Source organism: Eptesicus fuscus, chromosome 2 (genome assembly GCF_027574615.1).
Source record: "Eptesicus fuscus isolate TK198812 chromosome 2, DD_ASM_mEF_20220401, whole genome shotgun sequence".
In the NCBI taxonomy this organism is placed as follows: domain Eukaryota; kingdom Metazoa; phylum Chordata; class Mammalia; order Chiroptera; family Vespertilionidae; genus Eptesicus; species Eptesicus fuscus.
In genome coordinates, this window is record NC_072474.1 from 64,536,682 (window position 1) to 64,541,483 (window position 4,802).

Sequence of the window (4,802 nt, forward strand, 5' to 3'; positions counted from 1 at the left end):
GACTGTTCTAGTTCTTGGGTATAATGCACAGACTTTATTATGATTTCTAGGGGCCCAGTGCACAAATTTGTGCATCTTGAAAGGAACTGTGGGCTGCAAGGCTGCGGTGGGCACCGGGGCGGGTTTTGGCCCATCCTCCGTGGCCCCCGGTGCCCTGTCTGCCAGCAGCCCCGCTCCCACTGCCGCTGCTCCCATGCGCTGACGGTGTCGGTCCCGCTCACACCTGCTGATGGTGCGGAGTGATTGGGGCTGGCGCCGTCAGCAGGTGCGAGCAGTGGCTGCTGCCCTGATCGCCCCTCAGAAGCAGAGGGAGGTGGAGAAGCCCTGCGGGGCAATTGGGGCCAGCAGCCGCAGCTTGCACCCGCTGACAGTGCCGAGTGATCAGGGCTGGCGCCAGGCACCAGCAGTGGGTGTGAGTGGGGCTGGTGCCAGCTGCCGTGAAGTGTGGGAGCAAAGAATTTTCAGTAACCACCAGAGGCTCACCCTGATGACAGCCACCGGTGCCCCGCCTTGGTCTTGCTCCCCTGCTCACCTGCTCCACCATCCCACCATGGCCGACACCCACCATGTTCTGCACTCTGCCCCCTGCTGCTGATGCCCACCATGTTCCATGTGTGCCCCCTAGTAGTCAGTGCACATAATAGCGACTGGTTGTTTGGTTGTTCGGTTATCCCGGTTGTACCGCCATTTGGTCTATTTGCATATTAGCCTTTTATTATATAGGATTATTCAAGATTGAGAAATGGAACAACTATCTCATTGGTTCTGCATTGACAACCTCAGAATGCCTTGCTTCTTGCTTGCCTTGACCCTTCTCTTAAATCAATCCAAAATGCACCTGACTTTGATACCCTAAGAACTCTAAGCCCAACCTGCAAGCTAAAAAACAGACACCCACTTCCCCTAATAAGAGACTATTTCAGAATCTCTCTTGCTTCAGTAATTCAATAACAACCAAAGTAATACTTAAAACTAAAAATTTGCTTATACATTTACTGGTACAGGGGATTTTCCACATACTTAATTAAAACTACTTTCAAGGGTTGGAGGAAGGTTGCTGCTGAGAGTGAAGGATGAGGAGCAGGTCCACTAGTTCATGTCCAGTCTGGGTTTGTTGACCATGGAGTATATATAATTGGGTGGGTACTTTGGACTGTCCAGCTTTCCTCAGTCAGGGCACCTATTGCTCCAGATTCTCTCTGGTGTCCTAAGGGAGCTTCTTCCAGAATATTTTTTAGTGTAGTTTTACAATTTGGAGCATAAATATTTGTTGGATAATCAAATGCCTGAATGTCAAGTTTCTCCGAGTCTACAGAGGACCCCTTAACATTTCTGAGGACTGTCTCTGGAGATATTAAAAAACTAGTAGCCCTGTGCATGAATCCATGTGCCAGTAGCTCTCTGCAGGGCCTTGCCGCTTTGTGCCCACTGCTCAGAGGCTCTCCGCGGCCCAGAGGCCCATCCATGGCCGGGCGCGGAACGCTTGCTTCGTCCCCGTGGCGATGAAACAAGTATTCTGCCAGGCTGCTCATGCTGCCCGGTCTCAGGGGCCGCCCCTCCCCCCCCCCCCCAGGACTGGGGGACTCTGGCGGGGATGAGAGGACTGGGCGCCACCATCTTGTGGCTATGGGTGCTGCCATATTTGTGACAGAGTGATGGTTAATTTGCATATTACCCTTTTATTGGATAGGATATCCAGATTTGCAAATGCCTTTGTAGTATATACTAATTCCTCAATAAAATGGGTATTTTCCACTGGCTGGAGCAGTCACTGAAATAGTTTCAGGATTCCCTTCCCACCTGTTTTTGTATATGATGAACTCTTTCAAGTCCCAGATCCGAGTTCATAGCCAAACTTAATATTCTACCCTTTAATGTATCCAAAATGCCCATGGGAACTCAAGCTTCATTCCAATGCCTTTGAGAAATCTGCAGGGCATTTCAACTTATGCTCCAAGCACTAGGTGCCTTTCATTCACCTTGTGGCATTCACTGTGCTGCTATAAGATGGCACCTTGTCCTGGTGGCCCCTGCTCTGGCCCCTGTGGCAGGGTTTCTTCTGCTGCTAGTCCTGAGAGTGGCTGCCACAATGAAGGCAGACGCACTATTTTTTCTTAACTCTAGCACAGCTAATTTGGCTTCTGGCCTTGAAACAAACCATTATTTCTTTGACTGATTGCTAAGAGTAGTTAGTTGACTTGTGTTTAAGGGCATGTTGTATTAAAAATATCAATCTTTAAATATTACAAACTTATGAAATCCAGTAAGATTTCATACCATGAGAGGCATAAGAACTGAAGCCAACTAAGGGGGAAAATGTGGTGCATTCATTCCTTTAATAGAATAATAGGAACCTTTATTGAAGATTAATCCTGTTAGGCACTTTTTAAAGCACTTTTACATGTATTAACACATTTAATCCTTACACTGATCCCAGGAAGTGTTTGCTATTATTATACCCATTTTAACAAATAGTAAAACTGAGGCACAAGGAGGTTAAGTGACTTGCACAGTTAGAAGGTGGCAGAGCTTGAATGTGAACCCAGGCAGTCTGGCTGCAATGCTTTTACTCTAACTGCTGTGCTCTGTGCTTTTAACTGTGGTTGCACTATTTAATTGAATTTGTTGAGGTGACATTGGTTAATAAAATTATACAGGTTTCAGGCATACAATTTTACAATCCATCATTTGGATATTGTATTGTGTGTTCACCAGCCAAGTCAAGTCTCCTTCCGTTACCATTTAGCTCCCCTTTCCTTTCTTCTACCTTCCCTGTGATTGCACTATTTAAGTGACCTTTTCTCTCCCCCTTTTCACCCTGGGCAAGGTGGGACTTAATAATTTAAATGTATAATTTTTATTTTTAAAATTGAGGTATAATTGACATATAACATATCCGTTTCGGGTGTTCATGAAATGTTTCACTAAATGCTTTTAATGATGTGATTCTACTATACTTTCTTTTTTTTTTTGCTGCAAAAAGCTTTATTGCTTTCATTTGGTCCAATGCATGGGAGAGGGCTTCAGGGTGGTTAAAGAATGGCTAGTAGTTTCGGGAAGAGGCTCAGGTAAAGCCAGACACCAGGGGACTGCAGAGGGGCCTCTCAAAGGCCTCTGGGCTCCAAAGACTCCTGGTCGTGCCTGGGGTGAGCCTTTTGAAGAGATACTTGCCCAGCTCAGCCTGGGGGCCCGCCAGCCTGCGGATGTTAGTCAGGTGGTCGCCCATCTTCTTGATGAGTTTCACCTCCTCATCCAGGAAGTGGTTCTCCAGGAAGCCACAGAGATGAGGGTCTGCCCAGGGCATGCAGCTCCAGAAGGGCCTGGTTAGGTTCCTCTCTAAGGCCAGGGTGGCTTCCATGGCATCCTGAGACTCATCATGGGAAGGTTTCAGCACATCCTGGAAGAGAACGAGGCCACCACGCTTGTTTTGCAACTTTAAGAGATGCTCAGAGCTTCTTCTCCACCAACTCATGGAAGAAGTGGCCCACACCCTTTCCCTTGAGAGCCACATCATCCGAGTCGAAATAGAAGCCCAGCGAGAGGTAGGTGTGGGAGGCCCGCAGATGCAGGCTGGCCAGGCGGTTGACCACAGCCTTCATCTCGGTGGAATAATTCTGACGAATTTGGGAGTTCATGGTTGTTCGGCAATAGGAGTTAAGGTAGAAAACAAACAAACAAACAAACAAACCCAGTGTTGGCTGGTCCCCAAGGTGGTTCTGAAGGTGGTGACTGGATGAGACGCAGGAGAGTGGCTGGAGGCTGGAAGAAGGGGCGTCCCTGAGTCTTTTCTGCTCATACACTGTTGAAGCAGAGACAGATCCGGGACCGCCGAGGGCACTGCCTGTACTTTCTTGCTGTAGCAAAAATTCAAACTGTGCTGAAAGGCATAAAGTTTATGAAGAGACGTCCCATAGTCTCACCCCTAGGTAGAACAAAGGTTAATGGTTTGTATATTCCTCCCCCAGGGTTTCTTTTATGCATGCACTCACACACATATTTCTTTTGTTTGTTTAATGCATTAATTTCCCTTTTCACTTATCAATGTCATAGACATCTTTCTAGGTCAGAATGTAGAATTGCACCTCCTCTTTTTAAAGGAGGAGCTGTTTTAGTAGCCACATATTATGCCACCGCACAAATAAACCTTAATTTATGTTAGCATGTTCCCTACTGCGGGATAGTCAGTTTTTAAAATGTTTTGCTAGGTTTTTACTATTATAAAATCTGTGGCAAAGATGCTCATTTGTTTTCCTAGTATTTTGTGGGTTTATTGTTTAGCTTTAAATCTTTAATCCACATGGAATTTATTTTGTGCAGGAGGTAAGGTGGGGATTATAGTGATTTCTTGACTTTCATCATTCAAATGATTACCCACCTGAAGAGATTCAGTCTCCAGGCACCCAAGTAAACACGTTGCATCTGTTATAGAAATACAGTGAAAACTGTAATAAGGGAACTCTCTACGGTGGGGAATAGTAGGTAGTGTGTTGGGGAGAGGGAGCAGAAACAGCAGGCTCAACCAATATGGACTGGAGCAGGGGCTCGCTTTCAGGTTGGAAAGCTGCATTTTAATTAGCAATATGACTCCCAAATGCTTAGCTGGAGCAGTGGGGGATTAGAGACCCCTGCTTGCTCATCATAATTTGGAACCTGCACATCAGAGCGTCTAATTAGATCTTCTCTCTTTTGAAAGGTCAGCCAATAAAATTGTCATGTTGTGTCATTCAAGGTCGAGAAGCTACTCTGCTATAAGCTTGGTGGATTTTTTTCTAAAGTTAAAAATTGCCTGTTCATGTCTAGTG

The 4,802-nt window shown here is 46.2% G+C and overlaps 1 pseudogene; it reads right to left on the minus strand.

Annotated features, from left to right (window-relative positions):
* Window positions 1–3,104: 3,104 nt before the first annotated feature.
* On the minus strand, window positions 3,105–3,635 carry LOC129150745 (ferritin light chain-like; annotated as a pseudogene).
* Between the last annotated feature and the right edge of the window lie 1,167 nt (window positions 3,636–4,802).